This window comes from Budorcas taxicolor, chromosome 1, assembly GCF_023091745.1.
Source record: "Budorcas taxicolor isolate Tak-1 chromosome 1, Takin1.1, whole genome shotgun sequence".
In the NCBI taxonomy this organism is placed as follows: domain Eukaryota; kingdom Metazoa; phylum Chordata; class Mammalia; order Artiodactyla; family Bovidae; genus Budorcas; species Budorcas taxicolor.
In genome coordinates this window covers 32,574,295-32,592,944 of record NC_068910.1, presented here as the reverse complement: position 1 = coordinate 32,592,944, position 18,650 = coordinate 32,574,295, and the positions used below count along the sequence as shown (strand labels likewise).

Genomic DNA, 18,650 nt, shown 5'->3' with positions numbered 1-18,650 from the left:
AGTTTAAAAGTAAGGACATAAAACATAAACCAGTGATATTTAAAATTAATCTTGAGAAGGAACACTTCAATTGCCTAGCACTGACAGATTTCTGCTTCTTTAGTTGGAAATTAAGATTTTTTTTTTTAGTGATGATATGTATAGGAGGAAAACACTACATCTTTAAACACCTGATATATCCTCACCCCAGTATGATTCCCACCCATTGAGAAAGACAAGAAAGCAGCTTGCACCTCCTTATTCATACCAACTTTTGAACATCATGTCATTCTGTAGAATTCAGAGCAAACTCACCCACCACTGGAGCGTCCTCCCCACCCTCCTGCCCTTGGCTTCTGTGTCTTCCTCTCACTTTGCCAAGGGACTCTGGTCTAATTCATGGCAGTTAAATACATTCATGATGAAATTCAATATATTCTCCTCTGAAAAACTGATATCACACCTCGCGAGTATATTGAATTACAACCTCAGTGCAGTGCCTGGCAAACCATAAGCACTGAGGCATGGGAAGCACTTACTGCCCCTGATCCTGTCATTAGTTTCAGGCTTATTTGAGAATTAAATGAAACCTACATATTGTTGTTGTCCAGTTGCAAAGTCGGGTCTGACTCTTTGTGACCCCATGGACTGCAGCACGCCAGGCCTCCCTGTTCTTTACTGTCTCTCTGACTTTGCTCAATCTCAAGTCCATTGAGTCCGTGATGTATCTCTTTCTCTCTCTGTGTGTATGTATATATATACACACACACCTATATAGATATATATAGGGTTGGCCAAAAAGTTCATTCAGGTTTTCCTATAAGATCTCATGGAAAAACCCTGCTTGGATAATGCAATGTAAAGAACCTGAACTTTTAAAAATAGCTAGTGTAAGTAGCCTCATGGCATAACCATCTGTCTGGACCTTGAAAACTCTGAATGCATCCCTGTATGTTACAATCCTGAGTATCAAAGGCACATGAGATACTGGCTACCTGAAGGACTTAGTTACTGACTGCTTAAAAAAAAATAAATAAATAACAACTTTAGCACAAGTTTCTGTTTAGTTGAAGTTTTATCTTTTTTTCCCTCTCATATAATAATTCCTGTCCAAAAAGAAGTCTTTGCTTTAAAATGTTGGCCAGACCAGCAGACTCCTGCAATACCACTTTGCTTCTTATGAACCATTTACCCCTTCTAGATATTTCTAATTGGCTACTACAAAATGTATTAGTTTGAATGACCAGCCTCTTTGCCAGTTGCTCACAGCCAAAGATGTTGCATAAGAAAGAAGAGATGATTTGAAATGTCTATGAATCAGCACCATCAGTTTCTCCACATGGCTAAATTTGGTCATTTTGGGAAATATAATATTATTTATTCCTTTTGGCAAACCTCAGATCCCTGTCTGCACTTTGTTATTATATGTTGAATTAGAAGTCATTGGCCCTCTCCACTGGATGGAATTATCCACTGCATAATTGCATTCTCAGACTCCTCAGCACTTAGACCCTTGATGTGATGGGCCATGATGGCTCTGTGGTGCCTCTTGGTATATTGACACAAGCCAATAATTAATTCAGCTAGTCATCAAGGAGAGTATCTGGTTTTAGGCACTACCTCTGGGATACAGGACATCATCCTTAAAAACTGCAAAGAAATCCAAAATGTGGTGAGATCCATTCATCTCTTTCTACTTGCTTGGTAATTCTTTGTTTCCCAATATTCCCCAGCTTATGAAGTCATCTTACATGGAGTCAAATATTTCCTTGAAACGAGAAAGATACATTAGGCAAAAAATAAGTAGGATGGGAAGCTGACAGATACTGAAATGAGCTCCCAGTGAAGAAAAGGCAAGACTGAGAACATATATTAGATCCCATTGTAGAAAAATTCAACAGGAAGAATTCAGAGGAGAAGCATTTCTCTGCCTTTTTCAGGAGATGCATTTTCTTCCTTTGAATTAATTTATCCTAACATGGAAGCTATCTCATCTACTATTTTAAGACTAACAAAACATTAGTTTGCGGAAGCAATATTTCAGTGTAACATTTCAATGTCTTACACCCAGTTCTTAAAATAAAAATTATGTAGGGATATAAAGAATCTACCTGCAATGTGGGAGACCTGGGTTTTGTCCCTGGGTTGGAAAGATCCCCCAGAGGAGGGCATAGCAACCCACTCTAGTATTTTTCCCCAGAGAATCCTCCATGGACAGAGGAGCCTGGCAGGGTATACAGTCCATGGGGTCGCAAAGAGCTGGACATGATTGAGCGACTAAGGACATAGCATACATAGCTTCCCAGGTGGGTCAGTGGTAGAGAATTTGCCTGCCAATGCAAGAGACACAGGTTTGTTCCCTGAGTTGGGAAGATTCCCTGGAGGAGGAAATGAAAACACACTCCAGTACTCTTACCTGGAAAATCCCATGGGCAGAGGAGTCTGGCAGGCTCTACAGTCCATGGGGCTGCAAAGTACTGGACTAAGTGACTGGGCATGCACACACAGCATACATACCAGAAAAGTGCACATAGCGTAAGGATAGGGCTCCTTTTTTTAATTTTTTAACACAGTAGGTATGACCATGTAACCAGTGCACCGATCAAAAGATAAGACATTACCAGTAGCAGACTTTGACTACCTTTGACTATGTGGATCACAACAAACTGTGGAAAATTCTGAAAGAGATGGGAATACCAGACCACCTGGCCTATGTCCTGAGAAATCTGTATGCAGGTTAAGAAGCAACAGTTAGAACTGGACAAGGAACAACAGACTTGTTCCGAATTGGGAAAGGAGTACATCAAGGCTGTATATTGTTACCCTGTTTATTTATCTTATATGCAGAGTACATCATGCAAAATGCCAGGCTGGATGAATCACAAGCTGGTATCAAGATTGCCTGGAGAAATATTAATAACCTCAGATATGCTGATGACAACACCCTTGTGGCAGAAAGCAAAGAGGAACTAAAGAGCCTCTTGAGGAAAGTGAAAGAGGAGAGTGAAAAGTTGGCTTAAAGCTCAACAATCAGAAAACTAAGATCATGGCATTTGGTCCCATCACTTTGTGGGAAATAGACGTGGAAACAGTGGCAGAATTTATTTTGGGGGGGCTCCAAAATCACTGCAGATGGTGACTGCAGCCATGAAATTAAAAGACACTTACTCCTTGGAAGGAAAGTTATGACCAACCTAGACAGCATATTAAAAAGCAGAGACATCACTTTGCCAACAAAGGTCCCTCTAGTCAAGGCCATGGTTTTGGTAGCGGTCATGTATGGATGTGAGAATTGGACCATAAAGAAAGCTGAGCACCAAAGAATTGATGCTTTTGAATTGTGGTATTGGAGAAGACTCTTGAGAGTCCCTTAGACAGCCAGGAGATCCAACCAGTGCATCCTAAGGGAGTGAAGTCGCTCAGTCATGTCCGACTCTTTGCAACCCCATGGACTGGAGCCTGCCAGGCTCCTCTGTCCCTGGGATTTTCCAGGCAATAGTCCTGGAGTGGATTGTCATTTCCTTCTCCAGGGGATCTTCCCAACCCAGGGATCGAACCTGGGTCTCCCGCATTATAGACAGATGCTTTACCATCTGAGCCACCAGGGAAGTCCAATCAGTCCTAAATATTCATTGAAAGGACTCATGTTGAAGCTGAAACTCCAATACTTAGGTCACCTGATGCAAAGAACTGACTCATTGGAAAAGACCCTGATGCTGGGAAAGATTGAAGGCAGGAGGAGAAAGGGATGGGTGGATGGCATCACTGACTCAATGGACAAGAGTTTGAGCAAGCTCTGGGAGTTGGTGATGGACAGGGAAGCCTGGTGTGCTGCAGTCCTTGGGGTTGCAAAGAGTCAGACAAGACTGAGTGACTGAACTGAGTGGGAGACTAAGCCTGATCAAGGTTCTTCAAGGCTGAAAGTGAAGTGAAAGTGTAAGTCACTCTGTCGTGTCCAACTCTCTGCTATACAGTCCATGGAATTCTCCAGGCCAGAATACTGGAGTGGGTAGCCATTCCATTCTTCAGGGGGTCTTCCCAACCCAGGGATCGAACCAAGGTCTCCCACATTGCAGGTGGATTCTTTACCAGCTGGGCCACAAGGGACACCCTGTTCAAGGCTGCTGTCCTCCAAAAGGTAAGCAGTGACTTGTAACTCCAGAGGTTTGTTTCACCTGTTTCTTAACTGTTTGTAAACAGACCCATACAGTCTGTGTTCTTTTAGGTCTGTCCATAGCCCACTAGGATCCTTTGTTCCTGGGATTCTCTAAGGAAGAATACTGGAGTGGGTTGCCATTTCCTTCTGCAGGGGATCTTTCTGACCCAGGGATTGAACCTGCGCCTCCTGAAGCTCCTGCACTGTCAGGAGATTCTTTACTGCTAAGCCACCAGGAAAGCCTAACATTAAGTTTCTTTCATGCAACAAGTTTTTGCCCAATTTTCTCTTAGGTCATCTGCTTTTTCCCTTATTGATTTGTTGAGTACCTTTGTAAGTTCTGGTTCCTAGTTCTTTCTCTTATTTATCTTCTGTGAATATCTTCCTCCACTTTTTGAGTTGGATTTTCACTCTCTAAATGATATTTTTTGAGAAACAGAGGTTCTTTAAATGTCATGCACATTGCTGCTACTACTACTACGTCGCTTCAGTCTTGTCTGACTCTGTGGGACCACATAGACAGCAGCCCACCAGGCTCCGCCGTCCCTGGGATTCTCTAGGCAAGAACACTGGAGTGGGTTGCCATTTCTTTCTCCAGTGCATGAAAGTGAAAAGTGAAAGTGAAGTCGCTCAGTCATGTCTAACTCTGTGCGACCCGATGGACTGCAGCCCACCAGGCTCCTCGTCCATGTGATTTTCCAGGCGAGACTACTGGAGTGGGTTGCCATTGCCTTCTCCGGTAATACACATTACCTCTTCTTATATAAGAGCCTTCTCTGCCTAACAAATCTTTACCCTAGATCAAGAAGATACACTCCTATTTTATTTTTCTAAAAGGTTAATTAATTTATCTTTACCATTTAGATTCACAGTCAATCTAGAAGTGATCTTTTTTGTAGTTGCTTAGACAGTTTGTCCTCTGAACTATTTAAGTCAAATCATTCTTCCCATCAGAGGATAAATATTTAACAAAATGGAATTATATTTTTCTTGTTTTCATGCCTTATATTTGGTAACTAGTTTTGTGCACTTAGCAGTTAATAATGTACTTTGTTAAAATATAGATATACATTATTATCTTTATAATTCTGATAGTCTATTGAATGGCTGTGGAATTATTTAACTCACTTCCTGTTGGTAAATATTGAGGTTGGTCCAAATCTTTCCAATAATCAATGCTATGAAAGTGATCTTTAAATGGATTTGTTGTTTAGTTTCTAAATTACATCTGACTCCTTTCCAACCCTGTGGACTATAGCCTGCCAGGCTCCTCTGTCCGTAAGATTTCCGAGGCAAGAATACTGAAGTGGGTTGTCGTTTCCTTATCCTGGGGATCTTCCTGACCCAGGGATCAAACCCATTTCTCCTGCTTGGCAGGTGGATTCTTTACCACTGAGCCACCTGGGAAGCCCAGGTGAATGTATAGCTTTAAATATTTATTAAAACAGTTATTTTTAATATAATCAAGAATTAGGTTGCTGGGTCGAAGAGTATCCACATTTTAAAGTTTTGAGCAAAAGTGGATGTACCATGGAACTTAAATTTCAGAGCCCTCTACTTTCCACAAGCATCTCTGAAGTCCCTGTAGCAAATTTTTTATTTGTAATTTTGTATCTTATAGCAGTGATTGCAAAAAGATTTTTCTTTCACCTTGGCCCTTATGGTATCATCAATTGAAGGTATCATTTAAAGGGCCCATTCTTGCTTTGATACAGTATACCTTTGGTTTGATAAAGTCCACTGGGCCTTTTGTTTGTGTTTATTGTCCAACTAGTTGTTAGTGGAAGAAATGCTTGGCTGACCCATAGGGTAAAGAGCGCCTCTCTAGTATATTTCTGGTTACATTTTGTGTGGATCTTTCCATGATAACAAAGAATGCCATCCACGTGGATTCCAGATCAAGAAAGAAACAATACATACTTGCCCTTGTGTCCTAAGGAAATGATAGTATTTCAAGATGTATCTGTGACTTTGTGTAAAGAGGAGAAAACAAAAATGCAATTTACTATTTTTTGGAATTCAAGAGATTTGAACCTGATTTAAAATGAAAGCTAAGGTCAGACTACCACACTACCTGCTTAGGTTGCAGCTTTATGTCTTTACCCTTAAACTTTCACTATAAAATTTTCTTCCCTGGAGAGGAAGTACCTCCAGTTTGTTTTTGCTATGACGTGTGATAAATTCAGCAGCATCTAATCTGAGCCTCTTGTTTAAATCATTAAAATCTTTATCTAATCTCAGTCACTGCCTAATAACACATGAGTGATCAAACTTCTCTGTATCCATTTAAAACAGGGCATCTAGCTACCCTCTTACTTAAACTGATAAGTAATCCTTGAGACTTAGGAATGCTTCTTAATAAAAGGAACATGTAGAAGTCATTAGCATGGAATGTAAATTTAAAGCTGCTTGATTTAGAATGTATTTCAGTTCTTGCTCCTCCCTTATATTTATATTTTTAAGCTGGTGGATTTTTTTTTTTTTCAAGTGATTTTTTTTTTTTTTTTTCCTGCTTGATGGGTGAATACACCAACCCTCTAACAGCTTGTTGGCCATTTGCACAAGAAGTGAAAGCACTTTCATGAATACAAGTTACTCAATTTTTGGCATGGAGTTTGAGTTTGACCGTAACTGTCAGTGATCATTGCCGCCTGCAGATGTTAGTGGTTGCTGTCCATCATGCTGAGTGGTCCCAGGCCGTCAGATTAAGCTGAGGCATCTGGAAACACCACATCTGACATCGGTTTTATGATACCCAGCAAAGAGCCTTCTTTTTTCGTAATACCTAAAAGTTTCTGAGCCAAAAGGCCACTGCCTGATAAACTTTGCAGAAACTTCACCTGGAATTAAGAGAAGAACTTTCCTTCCAGAACAAAGACCCCAAAGGAAAAAGCAACTCAATTCATGAAGGATGTAAATAAATACACCCTAAGTTTTCAGGGAGCGTCTTCAGGTAGATTTTTTTTTTCTCTTGTCACCTAAGCATTTTACAAGTTCTGCTGACTTTCTAGATCAAGTGGAAACAGAAAATACCATTCTTCATTTCTGCAGTCAAATCCGCTTGTATGGATAGCACCATGGAACAGGCAGAACTCTGAGCTTAGGACATCGTTGTTTGTGTGTTAGCCACTCAGTCGTGTCCGACTCTTTGCGACCCTATCGAATATAGCCTGCCAGGCTCCTCTTTCCATGGAATTCTCCAGGCAAAAATACTGGAATAGGTTGCCATTTCCTTCTCCAGGGGATCTTCCCGACCCAGGGATCGAACCCTGGTCTCCTGCTTGGCAGGCAGATGCTTTACCGCTGAGCCACCAGGGAAGCCAAGCATTGAGAATAACCCAGAATGCCCTTGGGCTTCCTAGGTGGCTCAGTGGTGAAGAACCTGCTTCCCAAGCAGGAGACATGGGTTTGGTCCCTGGGTCAGGAAGATTATCTGGAGAAGGAAATGGTAACCCACTCCAGTATTCTTGCCCGGGAAATCCCGAGGACAGAGGAGCCTGGCAGGCTACAGTCCATGGAGTCACAGGGTTGGACATGACTTAGCAGCTAAATTGCACAGTAGCAGAAATGCCCTAAATCATACTGTTCCTTCCACTGCCAGAAATTAAAAAAAAAAAAAAAAAAAAAAACTGGAAACCCTACATACTTAATTTCCTCCTAGTCTTAAGGACTTTTGGACTTTTGGTTATTTTTAAATTTTTTCTTTCAGTTTTATTGAGATATTGCCATACAGCGCTGTATAAGTTTAATGTGTACAGCATAATGATTTGACTTACATTAAGAAACAAACATTTTCAAGGTATTTCATTTCTTCATTATTTTAATGAATTAAGCAAGGTAAAATTGAGTTATCTCTATGAAACCCTCTCTGATCCATGTCTGTTTTTATAATTGTACTATTTTTATTAATAAATATTCTAAACTATTCTGATATGTGAAAATATATTTATTCATTTCACCCGCATATATGAGATTAGACTTCTCAGTGAAAAGGTATGAACATCTTTAACTTGAGAAATGTGGCCAGGTTGGAAATACTGCAGACAATGGGGTTGTACTAAGGTCCATCTAGTCAAGGCTATGGTTTTTCCTGTGGTCATGTATGGATGTGAGAGTTGGACTGTGAAGAAGGCTGAGCGCCGAAGAATTGATGCTTTTGAACTGTGGTGTTGGAGAAGACTCTTGAGGGTCCCTTGGACTGCAAGGAGATCAGCCCTGGGATTTCTTTGGAAGGAATGATGCTAAAGCTGAAACTCCAGTACTTTGGCCACCTCATGCAAAGATTTGACTCATTGGAAAAGACTCTGATGCTGGGAGGGATTGGGGGCACGAAGAGAAGGGGACGACCAAGGATGAGATGGCTGGATGGCATCACGGACTCGATGGACGTGAGTCTGAGTGAGCTCCAGGAGTTGGTGATGGACAGGGAGGCCTGGCGTGCTGCAATTCATGGGGTCGCAAACAGTCAGACATGACTGAGCAACTGAACTGAACTGAACCATTTTCTCACTTATTTCTGTACTTTCTGTTTCTTAAAGATTCCATACTTTATATTAAAAAGTATATTTCTTAGCCTTGTTGCTTGCCTTTTGAAAGTACTGTTATGAGGTTTTTGTGGGGTTTTTTTCTGGGTATTTTGAAATTCTCTTTTCCCTTGATTTTCAATAATGTGATGATAATGGGTCTCAGGGTGTTCTTTGTTCTTCATGAGAATCGCTGAGCTCACAGAATCTGTGATATAGGGTTTTTCACTTTTGAAAATTCTTGGTCATTGTCTCTTCAGCTGTTGTTTGTGACCCTTTGTTTTCTCTCCTTCTAATGCTCCAGATAAATGTACAATATGTTTAGACTTTTGGCTGTGTCCCTCAGGTCTCTTATATGTTTAAAATTCTCTTTTGCCTTTTTCAGTTTACCTAATTTATTGAGTCATCGTCAGGTTCTCTTACTCATATTGTTTGCTGTCTCTAGGATGCTGTTAAACCTATTCAATTTATGAGTAATTTCCAGTGTTTTAATTTCTAGAATATTTGCTGCTTTTTATAGATTCACATTTTCTGTTGAAATTCTCAGTCTTTTCATCCATCTTCTCTGTATTCATCATGACCATGCTTAAGTTGTGATTTGTTAATTCCCATATCTGGACCATCTGGAGCACTTTTACCGTGTGTTTCTTTTTGGTTTACCAATCACAATTGTATTATACATTGCATGTCTGAATGTATGTCAGACACTGTATTGAGAGAACCCAGGAAGTTACAAGTAATGTTTTTCCTAGAGACAGTTCTACTTCTGCTTGCAAGTAAAGAGAGAAGTCTATTTTGTTAATCCAAGCAGAGACTGAGCCAGCCCAGGACAGCATTTTTCTCTCAGTAAGATATGATTCTTCTCTGCATCATCCTTGCTTAGGCATGGCTTATGTGATGTTGTTTGCAAGCCTGACTCTAGCCCTAAAAAATGACAGATTCAGTGCAGCTCTTGGGAGGATTTCTCTTGAACATTTCATTTCCAAAGATTCAAAACTGAGCAATGTTTTTAAAGAAAAATAAAACAAGTGGTTTGTCTGAAGAGAGCCCCACTTCTCCACTTGGTCTTGCAACCATGTCAAGATTAAGGGAAATTCACTCTGGCTTTAAGGATCCTTTTGTCTTCTTTCCCAGCTTGCTATGTACATCCCAGAGTCTATTAAATGCCATGTGGATAAAACCAGTTGCATTTGGGCCTCCTTAAATTTCCAATCCATCAGCCAACATCAAGTATCCACAAAACAATTTCCAGTTTCTCTTTCCTTAAGTAGAGTTGCCCTGTTTGGATCAGGCCTTAGCCTTTATGCAGCCCAAATCAGTAAATATCCCAGGATAAAAAAAAAAAAAACTGGTGATTCTCAGCTCACATTTGAAGTCCCCTCCATTCTGCTCTGAGGTCCAGCTTACCTAATCCTTGTCACTTCTGTAGCTTTCCAGTGTCTTCCAATATATGTCTTTGGTAACTTGTCTGGCTTTTCTAGTACTTGCAATAAAGGTGTTGCCCTGCTTTGAGTTTCTACAGCCAGACTAGAAGTAAAAAGCATTTACTTCATTGCCTAAAATGTGAGGCTGAAGGAGTCTTTGTAACTTTAGGGGGAAACCTGAAAGCTTAGAGTTTTGATGCTAATCTCTGCTGCTTCCTTGGGATCACTTGACTTTCTCTGCATTCGGAACATCCCCTTTTCCTTACAAATAATCCTGAACTAAGTAAGGGGTCTTTAAGAATCTCTAGTCTGATATTACCACCCACCTCATGTTTTTGACTCTAGTAACATCAGATGGCTTATAGTCCTTTCTCCTGGGCAATCCATCAGCTTGTTCAGTCCTCTGTGATTTTGTTTGTTCCCTTCTATGCACTGCATAAGCTTTTCTCTGACCTTCTTTATCTGCTTAAGTATCCTTCATAATACTTGGTGCAGGTATCATCTCATTACTAAGGCTTCCAAATTAAAAAGGGTGCCATTCTACCTCTCCATACTCAACTGTATTCTATCCCTCTATAGAAACAGTTGAAAACAGGCATTAAGCACTCCACAACTGAAGAGAGCTACCAAAAAGTTGGGGCCAACAACTTGCAGCTCAGGCTTTCTGACAGTTGGTTGAAAAGTCCCTACCATCATCAGTCAACTCCATCTATTCTTCCCCATTCACATAAACTGATTACTAAAGAGAAGAAATATTGGCTTGAGCTCAGCTACTCCATGATACTGCTGCCTTGGCATCTGTTTTGTTTGGCAAAATGACCAGCAGAGACCTTAAACAAACACTAGTCCCTTCATGCAAACACACATCCTAGTTGTCAGCCTGCAGAATAACAAGCAAATGTTTAAGTTTCTGATAAGACTTCCCCAACAGCACTTATGATCAGCTGTCTCCCTGGCCTTTCTGCGTCTAAACGTCTTTTTGTTTTATGTACCTCTTAGGTAAGACTCTCGTCAGGTTTACCAAAATTCTGTTCTTTTGGTTTGAATGGACAAATCTGGCCCTAGCCTGGGAAACCCAAAGCACTCCACCCATGGATCCTAATAGACGAATGTGCCCAGGGTCCTGCCTGTCCTCTCCAACTCTCTTTGAACTCTGCCTTGACCTCCCCATGTAACCCCTGGAGGCAGGCTATGCACTTCCTCCAGGACCTGTGAGTCATAAACTTTCTATTTCACTTTCTCTTGTGACCTGTTGTTGAACCACAGCTCACCATCTGGCATCATGCGCTCCACTTAACAAATGTTCACTGAACTAAGTCCTACCAGAAAAAAACAGAGAAAGGAAAGTCAGACTCAGGTGCCACAGACTTTCTCCAACAGTCCAATCCTTTTCTGTGTTGTTCTCCCTAGAAACTTCTTCACACTTCATTTCCGTGCAAGTGAGAAAGAAGCTTTGAAGTATCTGTTCATAGACAGGACAGGGAATTTCTCTTCTTATTTCTTTATTTTTATCAAAGTATGATTGATTTACAATGTTGTTAATTCCTGTTGTACAGTAAAGTGATTTGGTTATACATATATATATACATTATTTTTTTAAATGTTCTTTTCTGTTATGGTTTTTCATAGGGTATCTTTTGAAAGTTGGAGAATAACTGCTTTACAATGCTGTGTTAATTTCTGCTGTACAACAGTGTGAATCGGTCATAAGCATACAAATAGCCCCTCCCTCTTGAGCCTCCCTCCTGTCCCCCGTCTCGCCTCTCTAGGGCATCACAGAGCGCCAAGCTGAGCTGTCTGCAGTGTGCGTGTGTCAATGCTCACTCTCCATTTGTTCCACCTTCTGCTGCTGTATCCATAAGTCTGTTCCCTACATCTGCCTTTCTATGCATGCCCTGCAAAGAGCTTCATCAGTACCATTTTCTAGATTCCATACGTATGCGTTAATACGCACTATTGGTCTTTCTCTTTCTTACTTCAGTCAGTATGACAGACTCTAGACTTACCTTTATCACTACAAATGACTCAGTGGTCAGTGGAATTTTTTACGTTGGTTAGATATTTGCTTAGACAATATACTTGAAATCCCTTTTTTTTTTCCTTTTTCTGCTCAGGAAAGAGAAATTTGGGGGAAAGATGACATATCATTTACTCTTCACAATCTGAGCCACTTAGCTGTTGTCATACAAAAGGGCTGCCTGCCAGCCAAAGGCTTATGTCTCCCAAAGATGTGGGGGTGGGGGGGACCCTGAGTGTAGGAGTGAGGAAGACAGGGAAAGGGGTTAAACTTGAGTCTGACTCTGAAGTGAGCCTGCTGGTCCCAGTATCACTCACTGGCTTCAGGGACTTGAACAAACATTTCCTTTTTCTAAGCCTTAATTTTCCCATCTGTAGAAAGGAGTAGTCTAAAAACTGACCTTATAATATTTTAATAGGGAAAATACAAAACAGTGAAAGAAAGATGTTTAATATAGGGCTTAGCATAAAATAAAGGCATATTTAATGTTAGCAAATAAATGTAAGCATTGATTTTTTTTTTTTCCTCTGCTTCTAAGATTAGACTTTATTAAGTTCATTATCAAAGTTGGATTCCTAAATCTTCTTTCTCTCCCTTCTTCACCCTGGCATGGCCTGGGTCACCCTCTGCCCTGTTTAGTTTTGGGGCACTAATAATGAGATTCTTAGGCCCAAATCCTCAGCTACAGCAAAGGAAATCAGCTGACTATTTATGAGTTAGACTTGCAGTAATCAGATTGCTATCACCAGTAACAATCCAGGAAGCCAAAAAATAACCCCTGTAACGTTGGTCCCCAAACAGGCAGGACTTGATTATTATCAATTATTGTTGATAATAAGTATCAATAATAATTATTATTGACAGTTTCCCTAATTTTATTCCTGCTTCCAAGTTAGGACCAACCAGAGAAATTCAAATATGCCGGTAACAGATCACACAGGATGCCTTTCCCATGCCACCAGCCTGTAATCCAGGCAAGACTGAAGCCTTCACTTTCTCCTCTATAAAGCTCCCCCGCTCCTCTCCTTGCCTTTGAATCTCTGTCAAAACACAAGTGATGGTGGCCAACTCCCTTGCTCTGGCAGTCTCTGAATGAATTGCCCTTGCTTGTTTTCATTTATGTGGTCTTTGTTTAGTTCCACAATATTTAAGTACAAAATCTTGCTTCAACTTTATCTTAATGAAATCTGATCACGTATTAAGCTGTGATAGTACAGTATCATGAGAATGCCTGGTCCTGCTTCAGGGTACCACAGATGCTTAATCTCTGGCATCTCAAAAGCACCCAGACTAAAACAGAGCACAGAGAGAAATAAGTTAAAGTCCAGAACACCTGACAGGAAGCAATTAAAGATTTAAGAACCACTAAAAGTGAATGAGGGCTCACTCTGCCCTAGCAGAGTAGGTCAGTTCTGAGAGGATGACCTGGTTGATCTGTAAGGTAATTAGAAGTGTCACCCTAAAATTAACTACATAGTCAGATGAACCATTGACCCACTGACATCATCACAAATGGTCAGCTCATTTCCTCTGTTCTCAAATTACCCAGAAACACCAAATGTGTTAGGAATTCCCAAGCTTTCAACAGCAATTTTTGTTAATGCTTTTTCATTAACCTATGCATACATTACTTTAAAAGAATAATGTAAGTATACACTGATATATTCTTTAATAAATAGATTATTTTCTCCTGCCAAGGAGTTTTTAACTCCTATTTCAAAATTAATGATTGCTTCCTTTTATTTGGGGCTTTCTTGGTGACTCAGACAGTGAAGAATCTGCCTGGAATGCAGAAATCAAAAGGAATTACGTTGTCTTAGAAGGCTGAGTGGTGGAGAGTGAGGGCAGGTAGGGAGGGTAGGGAGAATAGAGCACCAAACATACAACAGAATATGGAAGAGGATTACTCTTCCATCTTTAAGTGTATTTTGACAATAACATCCTCCGGCTAGAGAGTTAACTTGCTTTGATCATTTATGAGCATCTGTGTCTCCTCAATAAGTCTTTAACCCACACAGGGGAGTGATGAAGCCAGAAATAGTGATCATCATTAATCCAGGAGAACCTCACTATGGTATGAGGTCCAAAATAAGACCTGCTTGTCTTAGACTTTAATTTTCTGTGTTAAAATATTTTATCTATGGATATAAAGAGAAATTTCAACGTGCTCTGTCTCTAGCTTCTTGTGCCTTCTAAGGGACTGTCGGTAAGCTTAGTTTCCAGCTAAGACCATCTCTCCCTCATTCTTCAGGTATCAACCTGATCATCATTTCCCTGGGAAAGCATTCTGTCCCTCCCCACTCCCAACAGTTTCCATCTCCCTATTACATGATCTCCTTCCCATCTTTCCCCCATATTTTGTGCAGTTTTCATTTCTCCACATCCTAATCATACTTATATACAGATGCTCATGATAGTTTTAAAAATAATGGCCCCAAGCTGGAAACAACACAAACATACACAGGTGAAGTGAAGTGAAGTGAAGTCGCTCAGTCGTGTCCAACTCTTTGCGACCCCATGGACTGTAACCTGTCAGGCTCCTCCATCCATGGGATTTTCCAGGCAAGAGTGCTGGAATAGATTGCCATTTCAATGAATAAATGAGATACACCATTTTTAAAACAATTGTGTTCGATTTTTGATATGCTTTTATTATTAATCACATAGCATCCTTGAGAACTTGGTTTATATCTATAAGAAACCCCCTGACATTTTTCCAAAGTGAGGGTGCTACTTGATATTCCCACCAACTATGTATGAGGGTACAAATGGTTCTACGCCGTGGCCAACACTGGGTAGTGTTAGACATTTAAATTTTAACCATTCCGGTGAACATGTTGCAGTATCTCATTATGGTTTTAGCTGCATTTCCAATGATAAAGGACACAGAGCACTTGTTAATATGCTTATTGGTCATTTATACATCCTTTTAAAATATCTCCTCATTTTTAAAATTCAGACTTGTCTCTTTTTACCCTTGAGTTACATGAGTTCTTTATACCTATCAGGTATGAATCCTTTCTCAGTTTTATGAATAGGGAGTGTTTTAAACCAGCCTGTGTTTTCCCTGTTCATGTTTTCAAAGTGTCCTTTGAAGAATAGAAATGTTCAGCTTTTGTTTAACTCTGTTTACCTTTTCTTAAAATAATTCTCAATTTTTAAAATTGGGTTATGGTTTTCATGGGAACATTAGTCTTAGAGTCAGTTACAAAGTGTTTATACTGAACTTAAAATAAGACACCAATTCAAAGATTCCAGAGCCTCACTGATTCCCATGCAGGTTAAATAAAGAAAAATCACATGATGACCTATTATGGTGAAAGTTTTGAAAATGAATGAGGAAGAGAAATCTTAAACATATCCAGAGAAAAAAGACTTACTATTTTCAAAAGAAAAGCAAAAGCTGAATTATCACAAGGAACCATGGAATTTTGAAGAAAACAGAACTGCATCTTTAAAGTACTTGAAAGAAAGAAAAGTCAGCCTAGAGTTCCAGTTTCTAGAGAAAGATTCTTCAGATACTAATATTAAATCGGGATATTTTTACACAGAGAAAAGATCTAGAATTTGTCACCGTAAGAACTTCACTGCAAGGAATTATAAAGGAAGTTTCTGACCGAAGAGAATAGTTCCAGATGAAATCACAGAACTGCAAGAGAAAGCAAGCATACCACACAGGGAAAATAAGAACAAATGAGAAAGAATATTGATTGTTGTAATGTTAACATTAATAGTCTTGTGTTGTTTATAAGGAATGATGGTATAAAATGCATCACATCCATAGTTGAAAGGGCAGGAGGAGGATAAAAGGAATTATATTTTTAGATTTTTACATCATCTGGGAAGTGATAAGAACACTAGTTGAAGGTAGAATGTCATGAATCAAGGATGCATTTTGAAACCTAACCACTAAAAGAATTCTATCAGACTATATAATTAAAAGCCAATGAAGAGAAGAATAAAACATATATATATATACACCAAAACAACAAAGCCAACAGAAAAGAGCAGGATTAACAATAAATAGACCACAAAAGAATGTAAAATTTTATTCCTTTGTGCCAAAGTATGAATTCACAATCCCTAATCCACCATCCACCTAATGGATTCCATTTGTTTCAGTCTGGTAGAGAAGTCTTTTTATGCTGAACTTGTGAAAGAGGGTTCCTCTTTCCCAGCCACGCAGCTGTAAATTTCATGATCAGAGGCATCAAGACTAGCATGATCTTTTGGCCAAACTGTGCTGTCAGTATTTATTTATATGTGGTGATTTTAGATAAAGCTGGGGAGAAGGGAACAGAATAAACATGATCTGTGAGTGAGGTCTCACGAGGTTATGCTGCAATAACAAATAACCGCCAAATCTTAATGATTCAGAAAATAAAAGTTTACGTCTCACACATGTGATACGGCAATGGCAGTCAACATCAGCTCTCCTCCGCACCGTGAAGTTCCATTGTGATGCCAACTGAAGAACTATCCCTTATCTAAGGTAAGAGTGATAGCAGAACAAGGCAATAACTCTTCTGTTCCAAAATAGTGGAGGTCACTTCTACTCATATTTCTTTGGCCAAAGCAAGTCTCGCAGCCAAGGCTGGTATTAACAGGGTCATAAATATCCTCTAGCAGGAGTGGCCTATGAGAAATGGGTCTAAAAGCAGGAACAGCAAATATTTTAAACAAATACTATCAATACATGCATGGTATTTCCTAACCATTTCGTTTTTCTTAAATCATCTTCTTCCAGCCATTATTTGGAAAGTATCACGTTCCCAGGAGATTATCTAATTAAATTGCTTCTTCTCTAAGAATAACTTGGCACTGTTTCTTAATGCTTTTTTACTTTTACATTATAACCTGGTTATATATATCACATTTCCTTCTCATTCCCTTTTTTTTAGTTAAAGTTTTCCTTTCTTTATTTTTTAATTGAGATATAATAGACATATAACATTGGATTCATTTTAAGGGTACAACCCAGTGATTTCAGCTATGTACATCTTGTAAAAGGATCACTACAATAAGTTTAGTTACCATTCATCACCACTCATACAGATTTTTTCTTCTGATGAAAGCTTTTAAGATTTCCTCTTTTAGCAACTTTCAAATATACAACACTGTTAATTAAGTTGTTAACTATATTCACTATTATTTACATACATTACATCACAGAATTTACTTTTCTTATAACTGGAAATGTATACATTTTGACCACCTTCGTGTATTTTGCCCACCCCCAACCCCACCTCTGGCAACCACCAATTCATTGTTTTTCTTTTTCAGATCCCACCTATAAGTAATATCATATGGCCTTTGTCTTTTTTGTCTGATTTATTTCACTTAGTGTAATGTTCTCACGGTCTAGTGTGTGTTGTTCCAAAATGATAGAGTTTCATTTGTTTTTATGGCAGGCAGGAAGAAAATATATATGATAATTTATATATGTGTGTAATATATACATTATGAATATATATTTATAATATCATGTTCTTTGTCCATTTTTCCTCTGATGAACTCAGGTTGTCTTCCATTCTTGAATGTCTTAGCTATTGTAAATAACGCTGCAGTGAACATCAGGGGGCAGATATCTTTTCGAGAGAGTAATTTCGTTTGCTTTGGATAAATACCCTGAATTGAATTGCTGGATCATATGATTCTTCAATTTTTAATTTTGGAGGAGCCTCCATACTATTTTCCTTAGTGGCTGCACCAGTTTATACTCCTGCCGACAGCGCAGAGTTCCCTTTCCCCCACTTCCTTTCCAACACTTGCTATTTCTTCTCTTTGACAGTAGCCCAACTAACTAGTGTGAAATGATATCTCCTTATGGTTTTGATTTGTGTTCCCCTGATGATTAGTGTGTTGAGCTTTTTTTCATGTTCCTATTGGCCACCTCTATGTTCTGTCTGGAAAATATTTACTCAGATCTCTGCTTATTTTCCAGTTAGGTTGTTTGGGTTTATTCCTACTGAGTTGTATGAGTTTCTAAATATATTTAGATATTAAGCACTTAGCTGATATATGATTTCTAAATATCTCTTCCATTCCATGGTTAATGGTTTCCTTGGCTTTGTAGAAAGTTTTTAGTTTGATGTAGTCCCCCATCTTTTTTTTTTCTTTTCTTTTTATGTCAAATCCAAAAACCATTGCCAAGACCAAAGTGAAAGAGAGTGTGCCCAATGTTTTCTTCTAGGGATTTTATGGTTTCAGGTTTTGCATGTAAGTCTTTAATCCACTTTGAGCTGATTTTTGTGTTTGATGTAAGACAATAGTCTAGTTTCATTCTTTCACATATGGATATCCATTTTCCCAGCACCACTTATTGAAGAGGCTCTTTTCCTTCTTGTATAGTTTTGATTCCTTTGTCATAAATTAATTGACAGCATACACAGGAGTTTGTTTCTGAATTCTGTATCCTATTCCCTTGATCTATGTCTGTTTTTATGTCAACACCATCCTGTTTTGATTACTATAGTTTGGTAACATAGCTTGAAACCAGGAAGCATGATGCCTCCAACTTTGTTCTCAAGATTGCTTTGGCTTTTTAGAGT

General features: G+C 39.2%; 2 non-coding genes across 2 annotated transcripts; both read right to left on the bottom strand.

Annotated features, from left to right (window-relative positions):
* Positions 1 to 3,515: 3,515 nt before the first annotated feature.
* TRNAY-AUA (transfer RNA tyrosine (anticodon AUA)) lies at positions 3,516 to 3,587 on the bottom strand. Its single transcript has one exon. It is a non-coding gene; the product is annotated as a tRNA-Tyr (tRNA).
* A 3,795-nt stretch (positions 3,588 to 7,382) lies between these two features.
* TRNAG-GCC (transfer RNA glycine (anticodon GCC)) lies at positions 7,383 to 7,453 on the bottom strand. The gene has a single exon. It is a non-coding gene; the product is annotated as a tRNA-Gly (tRNA).
* Between the last annotated feature and the right edge of the window lie 11,197 nt (positions 7,454 to 18,650).